Raw genomic sequence first — 15,000 nt, forward strand, 5'->3', positions numbered from 1 at the left:
GAAGGAAAAGGAGGTTAGGTGTTAGTTAGGGTAGCTGACAAAGGGCACGAAGGAGACGAATGAAGGTAAGATGAAATAAAGAAAAAGGGAAGAAAAATTACACGAACACGAAAGGAAATAAAGGCAAATGAGAATGAAAAATGGCGATGTTAAGATAGTTGATGTAGGGAACGAAAGAGAGAAATACAAAGAAGATGGGAACTAACAAAGAGGGAAAGGATGTTAGGTGTTAGTTAAGAGGTTATAGGAAACGAAAGAGAGAAATACAAAGAAGATAGGGATTAACGAAGACGGGAAAGGATGTTAGGTGTTAGTTAAGAGGTTATAGGAAACGAAAGAGAGAAATACAAAGAAGATAGGGATAAACGAAGAGGGGAAAGGAAGTTAGTTGTTAGTTAAGAGGTTACAGGGAACGAAAGAGAGAAATACAAAGAAGATAGGGATAAACGAAGAAGGGAAAGGAAGTTAGTTGTTAGTTAAGAGGTTACAGGGAACGAAAGAGAGAAATACAAAGAAGACAGAGATTAACGAAGAGAGGAAAGGAAGTTAGTTGTTAGTTAAGAGGTTACAGGGAGCGAAAGAGAGAAATACAAAGAAGATAGGGATTAACGAAGAGGGGAAAGGAAGTTAGGCGTTAGTTAAGAGGTTATAGGGAACGAAAGAGAGAAATACAAAGAAGATAGAGATTAACGAAGAGAGGAAAGGAAGTTAGTTGTTAGTTAAGAGGTTACAGGGAACGAAAGAGAGAAATACAAAGAAGATAGGGATTAACGAAGAGGGGAAAGGAAGTTAGTTGTTAGCTAAGAGGTTACAGGGAACGAAAGAGAGAAATACAAAGAAGATAGGGATAAACGAAGAAGGGAAAGGATGTTAGTTGTTAGTTAAGAGGTTATAGGAAACGAAATAGATAAATACAAACAAAAGTAGAGAAGGGAAAACGAAGAGAAATGAAGTTGGGTGATAATTTAAGAGTTATAGGAAACGACAGAGATTACAGAGCGGCAAAGTGATTAAACTAGGAAAAAACTGGAGAGTATGAACATTATAGGAAAATGAAGAAAGAAGAAATGATGTCCCTACGTGTGAGTATACAAAACAAGAGGTCGAGAACACCGAATGGGTAACTAACTTAATTATTGTTTTCATACATATAGGCCTACAGAAGAAGGTGGAAGTAGGCATAATATGAATACACAAAACACACACACCTTATCAAACCACTGCTAAATGTCGGAAGTGGAGTAAAAAAAAAAAGGGGTAGAGAGAGATAAGAGAGATAAGGAATGCGAAAGACAGACAGACCGACAGATAGGCAGACAGACAGACAGGTTAATAAGTCAGGAATGCTGTGGTGTATTGTTACCTGGGCAAGAGAATACCATTAATTAAGGTGAACAAAGGAAGGAGAAAAAATGAGGAGGAAAAATAAAATGAGGGAAAAATATAATGAAAAAAGAAAAAAGGAAAAGGAAAAGATTAAAATGAGGAAAAAAGAGAAAAGGAGAGATTAATTTTAAGAAGTGTTCGAGAGAGAGAGAGAGAGAGAGAGAGAGAGAGAGAGAGAGAGAGAGAGAGAGAGAGAGAGAGAGAGAGAGAGAGAGAGAGAGAGAGAGAGAGAGGAAAAAGATGAAATTATAATGGTAGTTTGAATCCATCCACCTATTCCATTATTGCTTATTACTCCACCACCACCATCACTACCTTGCACTCCACCTCCACCTCCTCCTCCTCCACCTTCTCCTCCACCATCTCTTTTTTTAACTATTCATACTCTTCGTGTTCAATTATCCTTCTTCTCCTTTCCTAATTCAAACTCCACCACCACCACCACCACAACCACCACCACAATTACTGTTAAAACCTCCAATTCCACCTCCACCTCCAGCTCCACTTCGTCCTCAACATACTCCCATTGCTTCCTCCCTTCTTCTTCTTTTTCTTGTTCTTGTTGTTGTTCTTGTTCTTGTTCTTCTTCATCTTCTTTTTCTTGTTCTAGTCTTTGTTATTCTTTTTGTTTTTTATTTCTCTTGTTGTTCTTGTTCTTCGACTTCTTCTTCTTCTTCTTCTTCTTCTTCTTCTTCTTCTTCTTCTTCTTCCTCTTCCTCTCCCTTCAAAGTAAGATTATTCGCCAGCCTTCATAATAATCTCCTCCTCCTCCTCCTCCTCCTCCTCCTCCTCCTCCTCCTCGGGAACGTCTAGGAGAGATTATTGATTCCAGACACACGGCGAGAAGATCAATAGTCAATTAAGAGAGAGAGAGAGAGAGAGAGAGAGAGAGAGAGAGAGAGAGAGAGAGAGAGAGAGAGAGAGAGAGAGAGAGAGAGAGAGAGAGAGAGAGAGATAAATATATGTATGTATGTATGTATGTATATGTGTGTGTGTGTGTGTGTGTGTGTGTGTGTGTGTGTGTGTGTGTGTGTGTGTGTGTGTGTGTGTAAAACCTCTTATCCACGCAGTCTCTATGTTAATTCACACCTACACACACGCCTACACACACACACACACACACACACACACACACACACACACGCACTAGTTAACGGAGGAAATGAAAACAGTTTAGGAGGAGAGAAAAAGCGGGTAAAAAGAGGAAGAGGAGGAGAAGAGTAATACGAGAGAAGAGGAAAAGACCAACTAAGATAAGGAGGAGGAGGAGGAGGAGGAGGAGGGGCTTGCATCAATAATGGTCTTGTAAGTCAGTAAAGGAGAAGGTATGAGGAGGAGGAGGAGGAGGAGGAGGAGCAGAAGGAAGAGGAGGAGGAGGAGGAGGAGGAGGAGGAGGAGAAAAGGGACGCAAAATACTCATGACACCATAAACAAACTCCTCCTCCTCCTCCTCCTCCTCCTCCTCCTTCCTCCTCCTCCTCCTCCTCCTCCTCCTCTATCTAATACCCCTCATAATCCCTTCTTCCCTTCCCTCCCTCTTTCACTAACTCCTCCTCCTACTCCTCCTCCTCCTCCTCCTCCTCCTCCTTCTCCTCCTCCTCCTCCACCTGAGAAAACAAATCTACTCTATGAAGCCTTGTCCTGGTGGTGGTGGTGGTGGTGGAGGTAGTGGTGGTGGTAGTGGTGGTGGTGACGATGATGGTGGTGATGAAGAATAGGAGGAGGAGGAGGAGGAGGAGGAAGATGGTGGCTTATATGTTATGGGAGGAGAGAGAGAGAGAGAGAGAGAGAGAGAGAGAGAGAGAGAGAGAGAGAGAGAGAGAGAGAGAGAGAGAGAGAGAGAGAGAGAGAGAGTTACATACACACTCCACACGATCCTGTCATCAACTCTCTCTCTCTCTCTCTACGTGGATGAGGTTAAAGATAGGATTATTTTGGACGCCTGGAGCTGAGAGAGAGAGAGAGAGAGAGAGAGAGAGAGAGAGAGAGAGAGAGAGAGAGAGAGAGAGAGAGGAAGTGCATGTGATAATAATATTCATAACGTCCCATTTACTCAATCCCTTAAACGTTGTGGTGGTGGTGGTGGTGGTGGACAGGGATGAGAACGCTTTAAGAGGAGAAAAAAAAAAAAACTGAGACCCAGAAAGACGTAAAATAATGATGAGAGAGAAAAAGAAAGAGAAGAAAAAAGAAAGAAGAAACAGAGGTAGAAAAAGAAGAAGAAAAAAAGAGGAGGAGGAGGAGGAGGAGGAACAGAGAGAAAGAAAACACAAAAACAAAACAAAAAAGACACGAAACAGGAGGAATCAAAACAATAAAAGAAACAAACAAACAGAATTAGAAAAAAAAGAAAAAAAAAGGCAGAAGAACGAAGAACGAAGGAAGAAGTATAGAGATTAAAAATAAATAAAAGAAAGTTCATATAACCTCAAAACAACGAAAAGAACAAACAAATTAACAACGAATACGAACGAAAACATCTCAGTAGTAGAACAGCAGTAGCAGCAGAAGCAACTCCATCATCAAAAAAGGGAAAGGGGTTTGATATCGTTCGCCTGGCAGTGAAGGAGAGTAGCTGGCAGCGTGGCACAAGAGGTGGCGGTGGTGGTGGTGGTGGTGCAGTACGAGAGTTTGGACACAGGTGGCACCCAAGAGTCATATTAAATACTTGTTGAACCGCTGTCTTTGCCTTGTCTAGCAGTGGTGGTGGTGGTGGTGGTAGTAGCAGTAGTAGTAGTAGTAGAAGTAGTAATAGTAGTAGTAGTAGTAGTTGTAGTAGTAAAAAACAAAAGCACAGAGAGAGAGAGAGAGAGAGAGAGAGAGAGAGAGAGAGAGAGAGAGAGAGAGAGAGAGAGAGAGAGAGAAACAACCCCAGCCCGCATAGATTGACCAATTGTGTAGATGGATCCCCTAATCGAGAGAGAGAGAGAGAGAGAGAGAGAGAGAGAGAGAGAGAGAGAGAGAGAGAGAGAGAGAGAGAGAGAGAGAGAGAGAGAGAGAGAGAGAGAGAGAGAGAGAGAGAGAGAGAGAGATTGTGCATGTTCACCTAGCCAGTTATCATTTTATATCTTTCAATTTCCGTTCCTCGCTCTGATTGAAGTTCTTTTTTTTAACTACATATTTACATTTTCTACACATTTAGTTTGCAATCTTCATATCCAGTTTACACATTCTATACCTTGTTCACAATCTCTCTATTAACTTTATTATAACACTATTTTGACAGCCACCGCAATCTGACCTAACCTAACCTAACCTGACCTTACCTTGCCTTACCTCACCTAACCTGACCAAACTTAACTTCACCTAAGCCATCCTAAATTAACCTGACCTAACCTAACCTATCCTATCCTAACCCTAACCTTGCCTCACCTAACCTAACGTCCACACTGTAAGAGGTCATAGGTGTCAAGAACGAGAATTTACACTATGACCTTTCGTTTGTATCCTGCCCTCATACGACACTCTTCACCCACTCCACCATATACTCACTCCTCCTTTTGCTTACATCTCACGATAGAACGAAAAACCTAATAGTCTTCCACCACTCCACAATCCACTCATTCACTCCCTTTGCGGTTACACCTCACGAAAGAACAAGAATCTAACACTCTCTTCCACCACTCCACAATCCACTCATTCACTCCCTTTGCTGTTACTCCTCACGAAAGAACAAGAATCTAACACTCCCTTCCACCACTCCACAATCCACTCATTCACTCCCTTTGTTCTTACACCTTACGAAAGAACAAGAATCTAATACTCCCTTCCACCACTCCACAATCCACTCATTCACTCCCTTTGCTCTTACTCCTCACGAAAGAACAAGAATCTAACACTCTCTTCCACCACTCCACAATCCACTCATTCACTCCCTTTGCTGTTACACCTCACGAAAGAACAAGAATCTAACACTCCCTTCCACCACTCCACAATCCACTCATTCACTCCCTTTGCTCTTACACCTCACGAAAGAACAAGAATCTAACACTCCCTTCCACCACTCCGCAATCCGCTCATTCACTCCATCTGCTGTTATTCCTTATTATAGAACAAGAAACGACATAAGAAGGAAGACAACAACTTTTCCACTACTCCACAATCCATCCACTCATTACTTCCTTTTCTGTACGTGACACCTCCCGATGCAACAAGAATTTAATACCCTGAACACTGCCCCAGATCACCCATTCAACCCTTTCTAAATCCACTTGGTCCATTGGGTATTACACCTCACGATACGACGAGAACAGTTAATCTAATACTCTGAACATTACACTTCACAAATACAACAAGAATCTAATCTAATACCCTGAATCTCCTCCCGAAATTGATCCCTCTTTCGGCCACCTCCTTGGATTCTTTTTAGGAGCAGCGGGTAGTGGGCTTTTTTATTATTGTTTCCTTTTTTTGTGCCCTTGAGCTATCTCCTTTGTTGTAAAAAAAAAACACTGCCTCTAATCACCCATTCAACCCTTTCTAAAGCCACTTTCTTCCTTGGCTATTACACCTCACGAAAGGACAACAGTTAATCTAATATCCTGAACAATGCCTGGGATTCACCTGGTTTTCTTTTCTCCCTCCAGCATGCGGGAGTTCATCGAGGAGAACGAGAAGACTGACCCGCTGATCCACGCCCCGGACAAGAAGAACAACCCGTGGGCCGAGAAGGGCAAGTGTGTGGTCATGTAAAGCGAAGGCAGGCGCGAAGGGAGCCGCCGCGTGCACTACCCACCGCCTCTCTGCCTCCCTCCCCCCACACCACACACACATACACACACACATACAAGGACACTACATCCTCTCTCTATCTTTCGGTTTCCTCCTCCTTCTCTCACGTCACGTCTCTGTCTGTCCGTCTCTCTTTCTTCCCACAAACTCGTTATATCGCTAGGTAAACACCCACCCACCCACCCACACACACACACACACACACACACACACTTACACACCGCCATCATTCCACCCCCTTCCCCCCGCCCCCCTCCCCTGACGGATGAGAAAGACCAGTCATCCGGGAAGACCTTGCTAACCATGTCAAGCAGAGCCACACCAGCTTAGATCCAAGTCATCCCTTCCTCGAGCAAACCACCAAGTCATCAATCGAGCCGGTCAGCCACTCGTCAGCAGCCTCACGAAGACCCTAGTACTCTGCCAACGAACGGACGAGGTCTTTGCAATTCCAAGTCGACTTCGAAGACCTTGGTACGTCTTAGTCAGATCGTAGATGCCCTTGTACCACCACCGAGGAACCCAACTACTCAATTCAGCTTGTTGGAAGAACCTAACACTACCCACATGCTTCTTGCACTCCATCTCCAGACAGCACGCAGGTTCCAGGACCACCCCAAGGCATCTGGTACTCTTCACCCACCAAAGGAGCGCTCTTGAGAATAGACTGGCCGCTCTCACACTCCGCGACCTACACTACCTGAGGGCGACCGCCTCTGACCGGTACTTCGATGCTCACTTTTCCAGCCACTCCTTCACAGCTTCTTCAGGGATGTACTCCTACAGCGAACACTTCGGGTATAATTCAACTACTTCGGTCACCCCTTCGGCACCTCTCCAGCCGCCATGAGGAAGCAAGCCAGAGTCACCCACAGCCCTAACCAAGAAGGGTCTACGCGCCGCCAGGATGGGGCTGCCGCGTCCCTACAAACCCGCAGGAGGAAACGACCCAAAAATGATTCTCCGGGAAGACTGAAGCGATTCCAACGGTGGCGATGTTGACTCTGGTGGTGATGGTGGTGAGGGGGAAGGGATGGTGGTGATGGTGGCGGTTGTGACGGAGATGACGGTGGTGCGGTGTTCGGTGAGTGGTGACACGGTGACGGCGGGTTGAGCGGCAGCTGCGGCGGATGTGACGGAGGCGCCGCTACTCGTGTACTGACGCCGCCGCCGCCCCCGCCTCCGCCGCCGCCGCCGCTGTTGTTGCTGCTGCTGCTGCTCATTATTTTGTCAACCCGACGCTGGAGCATTGGTTACTTTTTCTAGGATTCCCATTTTTTACACTCCCCATACTATAGTTTTGTATATCTTGGAGACATTCAACTTCTCTCCCTCGTGCTCCTCCTCCTCCTCCTCCTCCTCCTCGTCCTCGTCCCACTTCATTCCTTCCTCGTGAGGGTTATCGAAGTTCAAACTCGTCATTCCCAGTCATAATCTTAATGAGCTGTACCTTTAGCGACGCGGCGACACCTGAGGAACACCCACCCACACGGAGGCACCACCACCGCCCTTACAACCCACACTCCCCTCTTCCTTGGACCCTCAACGCCTCTCCCCCAAACCTAAGCGGCCCTCGTATACCTCAGTGTCCCCTCCTTTCACCCCACACCCTAAGTAACCCAACACATCGCTTCCACTCCCATTTCCCTCAAGCCTGTTTCGTCAGCGTCACCCCTTACGAACAGGCACGGAAAACGAGACCACCAGGCATAGAAAACGAGGCGCTGCTGCTCTGAGGGTACGAGTGTGAGTTGCCTTCTGATGTGGGTGCGGTGAGATGTCCTGGGTGAGCGCGGCGCGTGTGGGGCGGGGCGGGGCGGAGTGACCGGTGACAAGGGCGGGGCAGGGTGTGCGTGCAGAGAAGGGGGATGACAGAGGAAAGGGTGAAGGGTGGTACGGGGACGGGGAGAAAAGACACCCCAGCACCCCAGCCCTAATACCCACCTCACCCCCGCCTTCACGCCCCCCTCGCCTCCCCCCACTCACCGCACTCTAGTCAGGAGCATAATCAGGCAGGCTCAGCACCCCCCCCCGCTCCACCCCCCTCTAGGAATGCTGAGTAACCCCGCCCCCCTCTCCCCCTTTCTCCCCCCTTCCTAACCCCCATTCTAAGCGCCCCCACGAGACCTAGTCAGTTATTATTAGGAATTATTATATTGTAAGTGCCCCCTCCCCTCCCCTCCCCATTCCCTCTTCCCCTCCCCTCCCCAGTAGTTCCCCCCTCACATCCCTCCCCCCTCCCCTCCCCCAATAAGAAGCACTCCTCTTATTCTATGTTAACGCCCCCACCCCAACTGCCCTCCTCTCCCTCCCTCCTCCCTCCTACCTGACAAGCTGACAAGAAGGAGAGAACGTAAACTCAAGTGCAATGAACGTGTAGAGAAAGAGAAAGAGAGAGAGAAAAGGAGAGAAAAGCGAAAGTGAAAAGGACAGATTGAGAGAAATAGATGGACGAAATAACAATGATGATGATGATGAAAGGAAGAAGGAAGAGAGGAAAAAAGGGAATGAATAAATGGAAGAAAGGAAAGAAGAAAGAAGAAGGAAAGAAAGAAAGTAGGAGAAAAAAACATGGGTAGTATAGTAAATCGTAAAGGAAAGAAAGAAAAAAAGAGAGAAAAACGACACATAAACAACAAAAAGAGAAAAACAAAACTACTAAATGAAAAAAAACGAAGAAAAAAAAGGAGAAAGGAAAAGAAAGAAATTATAGAAGCAATTAAAAAGAAAGAAAAACAAAACAACAAATAAAAACATATGAACCAAGAAAAGCGTCAGAGATAACATGTAACAAGAACCAGAAGAAGAAGAAAAAGAAGGACAAGAAGAAGAACAAGAACAAGAACAAGAACAAGAACCAGAAGAAGAAAATGAAGAAGAAGAACAAAAACAAGAAGAAGAAGAAGAAGAAGAAGAAGAAGAACAAAGACAAAGAAAGAGATAAAGAAAGAGACACACACACACACACACACACACACACACACACACACACACACACACACACACAGGAAGACACGTTCTTATCTCGTCACGCTTGTCGGTTGATGAATCTTCGTCAGTTACTATTATTTATTTATTTACGTTGTATCATCATTGTTCTTCATCGTAACAATGTCTTAAGGTTTATACGCGGATATCCTCCCCCTCCTCCTCCTCTTCTACTTCTTTTCCTACTTCTCCTCCTCTTCTTTCTCTTTTCCATTTCCTCCTCCCCCTCCTCCTCCTCTGCTCCTCCTACTTCTTTTCCTATTTCTCCTTCTCCTTTTTCTCTTCTCCATTTCCTCCTTCCCCTCCTCCTCCTTCTTTTTATACTGTTCCTTCTTCTTATCTCATCTTTCTTATCTCTCTCATCTCTTACTCTTCTCTCCTCCTCTTTTTCAACTCATCTCGTTTTCTTCCTCTTTTCCTCTTTCCTTCTTCCTTCTCCTTCTAGCTGTCTGAGATGGAAGAGGAGGAAGAGGAGGAGGAAGAGGAAGAGGAGGAGGAAGAGGTGGATATTTATATACTATAATGACTGTCATCTTCTATGAATATGAAATCATCTTTGTATTATGAACATGTACCTTTTATTATTATTATTATTATTATTATTATTATTATTATTATTATTATTATTATTATTATTACTAAGACAATGAAAGATCTAGGAGGTAATAGAAACGTTAGCATTGTCATCGTTATTTTTTTTTTTTCATTTTGTCGTTGTGAAGAGATTGAATGAGAGAAAAACAATACTTATTCATTACAGAAAGAAAGAGAGAGTTTCACTGTCTTACGAATGTCTGTCTGTCTGTCTGTCTGTTCGTCTGTCTGTTTGTTTGCCTGTCAGTCAGTCTGTTCGTCTGTCTGTCTGTTGGTCTGCCTGTCACCACCAAATGATCTGTTGTTGTTTTTTGTTTTTAATTAAGGAGCTTGTGTTAGTCTATTTCTCCTCCTCCTCCTCCTCCTCCTCCTCCTCCTCCTCCTCCTCCTCCAGTCGCTGTAGATACGACTGTCAAGTATAAGTACAGGTTACTGATGTAATAAATTTGTAACTTCCCAACAATTATAGTTTTTCTACCCCCCCCCCAGCCCCCCTCACCCCCCATCAACACACACACACACACACACACACACACACACACACACACACACACACACACACACACACACACACACACACACACACCTGGCATCACATTGGACCTCAGAAAAAAAGTAATAAAGCAAAGAATATCGACAGTCAATGATCGAAGGGCCGGACAAAGATGGACCAATCAACGCCGAGTATTTGGTGATTAGGTTGTGACGTCACGCAGGTATTCACGGGCGAGGGGAGAGAGAGAGAGAGAGAGAGAGAGAGAGAGAGAGAGAGAGAGAGAGAGAGAGATAAATAAACACACACACACACACACACACACACACACACACACACACACACACACACACACACACACACACACACACACACACACTTCCCCTAACCCAGAAAGAAAGAAAGAAGAACAGAGAGGAGGAAGAAGAAGAAAAAAAACAGAAGAGGTAATAAATCGTATGTTGAAAGAGAAAACAGACTGAAAAAAAAGAAGGAAGGATAAAGAGGAAGTAGGGAAAAAATCATAAGAGGTAATAAATCGTATGTTGAAAGAGAAAATTATTGAAAGAAGTAAAGAAAGACACAAAAACAAAGAGAAAAATACCCATCCCCACACACACAATGAGCGGAAGGAAGAACACCCATCACCTCAAGACAATTGGACATTTTTAAACATATCAGGCTCCCCATTACGACTATTTACCAATGCCACGGAGAAGATTACCCGGATTTTTATTGGTGTTTTTTTTTTCCGTTCAGTGTTTAAAAATATGTCCTGTTGTCTTGAGGTGATGGGTGTTCTTCCTTCCTTCCATCCATTCTGTGTGTGGGTGGGTATTTTTTTCTGTCTTTGTGCTTATCTTTTTTTCCTTCTTTCTTTCAATCATTTTATCTTTCAACATACGATTTATTACCTCTTATGTTTTTTTTTCCTACTTCCTCTTTATCCTTCCTTCTTTCTTTCAATCTTTTTATCTTTCAACGAGCGATTTTTCACCACTTCTGTTTTTTGTTTTTTTCCTACTTCCTCCTCTCTGGCCTTCTTTCTTTCTTGTGTGGTGTAAAGCTATCACTGGGATCACAAAACAGTCCATGAAAAGCCCAGTTACTCCCACGACAGGCTTTTTTAACATGCAAACTGAAGGGCTGATACGTTTTAAAATACAGGAGAATATGACAGTGAGGTTAAGATAAGAGGGAAGAGAATATTAATAGAGGGAGGAGTGACAAGCGGAGTTCCCCGAGAATTAGCATAGTCTCCCTTACTTAGTGTTTATTCTTGGCAGCATGACGATGATGATGATGATGATGATGATGATGATGATGTGGATAATAAAGGGGGTAGTATCCCCTCTTCTTTTTTCTTTACAGCAGAGGAGACAGTATAAGGTCGAAAAAAAAATACTACTACTATATATAAAACTACATAAAAAAATAAACGAATACCTCAAAATACTTAAAAAAAAACTTATACAAAACTAAAAACAACAACAACGACTATCTCAAAGTCTATTGTATCCAAGGAAAAGAGAAAAGAGAGAAGGGTAAAAAATAAGCAAACATCAAAATAGCTACATAAAAAAAAACTATACAGAACTACAAAGACAAGTTAAAAAGATTGACCCAGCTCTTGACATTCCTTGAGCTGCTTAAATTCCTGTTATAAAAAACCGCATCAAAGTCTACTGTATCCTATGAAAAGACGAAAAAGGGAGGAAAAAAATAAAGCTTACATCAAAATACCCCCCCAAAAAAATATATATAAAAACCTACAAAGACTGGTTTAGAAGATTGAGACCCGACCTTTTACGTTCCCTTGAACTTCCTAATTTCCTGTCATAAAAAAACGCCCCAGAGTCTACTGTATCCTATGAAAATACGAAAAAGGGCGGCCAAAAACAAGCCCGCATCAAAATACCCCCCAAGAAAACTATATAAAAGAACCTACAACGACTGGTTAAAAAGATTGAGACCCGACCGTTTACATTCCCTTGAGCTGCCTAATTTCCTGTCATAAAAAACGCGTCAGAGTCTACTGTATCCTATGAAAAGACGAAAAAGGGAGGCAAAAATCAAGCCCACATAAAAAAACAAAACAAGAAAACCATAAATAAAAATCTACAAAGACTGGTTAAGAAGACTGAGACTCGACCGTTTACATTCCCTTGTGCTGCCTAATTTCCTGTCATATATAAAAAAAAAGACTATCGTATCCCATGAAAAGACGAACGAGAGAGGAAGAGAATAAGCCTACATCAAAACAACCCCCCCAAAAAAAACTATATGTTAAAACCTACAAAGACTGGTTAAGAAGATTGAGACCCGACCTTTTACATTCCCTCGAGACACAGATACAAGAGGAGGAAAAGAGCGCGAAGATTCTACTCAGTCCTCTATCAATGGCCAGTACTCTTCAACATTTCGGCGCAAGCACACACCACACACACATTCGACATGGATTTCGTAGGAGGTATGTACATGAAAAAGAAGGAAAGAAGGAAAGAAAACCAGAAACGGGGAGGAGGATTAAGAGAGGAGGAAGAGAGGGAGGGGAGGGGAGAGACGGGAGAGGGGAGGGAAATCGACGAAGGGGAGGAAAGACGAAAGTGACAGGTTGTGGGGAGATATGGAGAAGGGGAAGGGAGGAGGAAAGATAAGACCCGTGGAGAGAGAGAGAGAGAGAGAGAGAGAGAGAGAGAGAGAGAGAGAGAGAGAGAGAGTGTGTGTCACAGGTGTGTTATTACGACACGTGTGAAGCAGGTGTGGGAGCAGCTGTGTAAGGTGAGGTGTGCTTCAATAAGGCGAGGTGAAGATGGTGATGATGATATTGATGATGATGATGATGATGATGATGATGATGATGATGATGATGATGATGATTAAGAGGAGGAGGAGGAGGAGGAGGAGGACGAGAAACAAGAAGAGGAGGAGGAGGAATGGAAGAAGAGAATCAAGAAGAGGAGGAGGAGAAAAAAGAGAATCAGAAGGAGAAAGAAGAAAAGGAGGAGGAGGAGGAGGAGGAGAAGGAGGAGGAGGAGGAGAAACCAAGAAAAAAAAAAGAGGAGATTCAAACACACCTAATCCAAATTATACATACATACATACATACATACATACACACACACACACACATACATAAATACATACAGAATAGAAGAAATCAGGACAAAGGAAGGAAGGAAGGAAGAACAATGAAAGGAAGGAGGAGAACAGAAGGAAGGGAACAAAGAAAAAATGGACAAAGGAAGGAAGGAAGGAAGGAAGGAAGGAAGGAGAACAACGAATGGAAGAAGGAAGAGAACAGAGAGAAGAGAACAGAAGAAAAATGGGCAAAGGAAGGAAGGAAGGAAGGACAAAGAAAGGAAGGAAGGAAGGACAAAGAAAGGAAGGAGGAGATCAGAAAGAAGAAACCTGAAGAAATTAAGACAAAGAAAGGAAGGAAGGAAGGAAAACAGAAGGAGATAACACACACACACACACACACACACACACACACACACACACACACACACACACACACACACACAATTAAGACACAAGGGTTTACTTCTGTGCCTACTACGAGAGAACCAAGACCGAGGGGAAAAATCAATACCAGACGAAAGGGGGAAAAGAAAAAAAGATAAACAGATAAAAGAAAGAAAGAAAAAGCCGGCCGGGGGGAGGGGGAAGGAGAGGGGGGCTTGAGCGCTAGACGGAAAAGAGGGAAACCTATTCAAAAAGTTATTCGAGAGAGATACAGACTGGACTTCCGCATTCTCTCTCTCTCTGCTCCCCTTCATCATCAATCTTCATAATCCTTTCTTCCCTATCTTTATTTTCTTTACTTTCTCTCAAATTTCCTCTCCCTCCCCCTTTTCCTCTCTCCCTTCCTCCCTCACCCTTCTCTCAGCTTCCCCACAATTAGCCAAGCAGTTACGTCTAGATAATCAACATCATTAGTCTCCCTCCCTCTCTCTTTCTATATGTATCTCTCTGTCTATCTATCTGCAGGGACGGAATGCCAGACAGGAAGGGAAGGAAGCCGGAAGTGTCTGTCTGGCAGGTAATGAGAGAGGAAGGTGAAAGGTGTGTCATCAGTGCCTGCTTCACCTGTATACCGAACACCTTTCTTACAGACTCGCTCTCTCTTTTTACCTGTTATGTATGTCAACGACGAAGAGGTGAACATGACGAAGAGAAAATGTTGAACTGTGATAAATTATTTTCTAGACTTATATACATAGGGTGCATATTTTAAGGTAGATAGATACATAGATAGATGGATAAGTAGATAGTTAGAGAGGTCACAGCTTAACCCCTTGACCGCGGATTTCCTACAAGAAGACCTCACCAAGCTACAGGTATGGAACAAAAAGTGGCTGCTACAATTCAATGAGGAAAATGTAAAGTCCTGCACCTTGGGAGAGGATATCCAGCATACCAATACCACATGGGAAACACTCCACTATCCACCACAGAGGCAGAGAAGGACCTGAGACCATATGTTACCAAGCTACCAGTGAAAGCCGAATCCGTGCCAATCGCAGCGGACGGGTTAATGGGTGATATAAAGTTGTTCGATTAATCAGATACACACACGCTATCGCTTCTCACATCAACTATTTCCAAAGGCCAAAAAGGAGATCAGTCGGGTTCCTCATGACTGTTTCTTTACGTTCATACTGAAGAGGAAGGGTCAGACTACCACCAGGGTCATTAAACTACCCATGGAAATGCCCACAACTCCTACGAAAATCTTGTCAAGTATGTGAGGTAGGGCGAGGATAGGTTTAAGAATACGGCAATACATATCTCGCCTACGACAA

General features: G+C 43.7%; 1 long non-coding RNA gene across 1 annotated transcript in view; it reads left to right on the forward strand.

Moving 5' to 3' along the window:
* The window catches only part of LOC127004586 (uncharacterized), a 3,251-nt gene extending 1,653 nt beyond the window's left edge, over positions 1-1,598 (forward strand). The window contains exons 1-2 of the long non-coding RNA XR_007757893.1: positions 1-807; positions 889-1,598. The exon at positions 1-807 is cut by the window's left edge and continues 1,653 nt beyond it. This is a non-coding gene — a long non-coding RNA (uncharacterized LOC127004586). The remainder of the gene's footprint in view (positions 808-888) is intronic.
* The last annotated feature ends 13,402 nt before the right edge of the window (positions 1,599-15,000 follow it).

Source organism: Eriocheir sinensis, chromosome 28 (assembly GCF_024679095.1).
Source record: "Eriocheir sinensis breed Jianghai 21 chromosome 28, ASM2467909v1, whole genome shotgun sequence".
NCBI lineage: Eukaryota > Metazoa > Arthropoda > Malacostraca > Decapoda > Varunidae > Eriocheir > Eriocheir sinensis.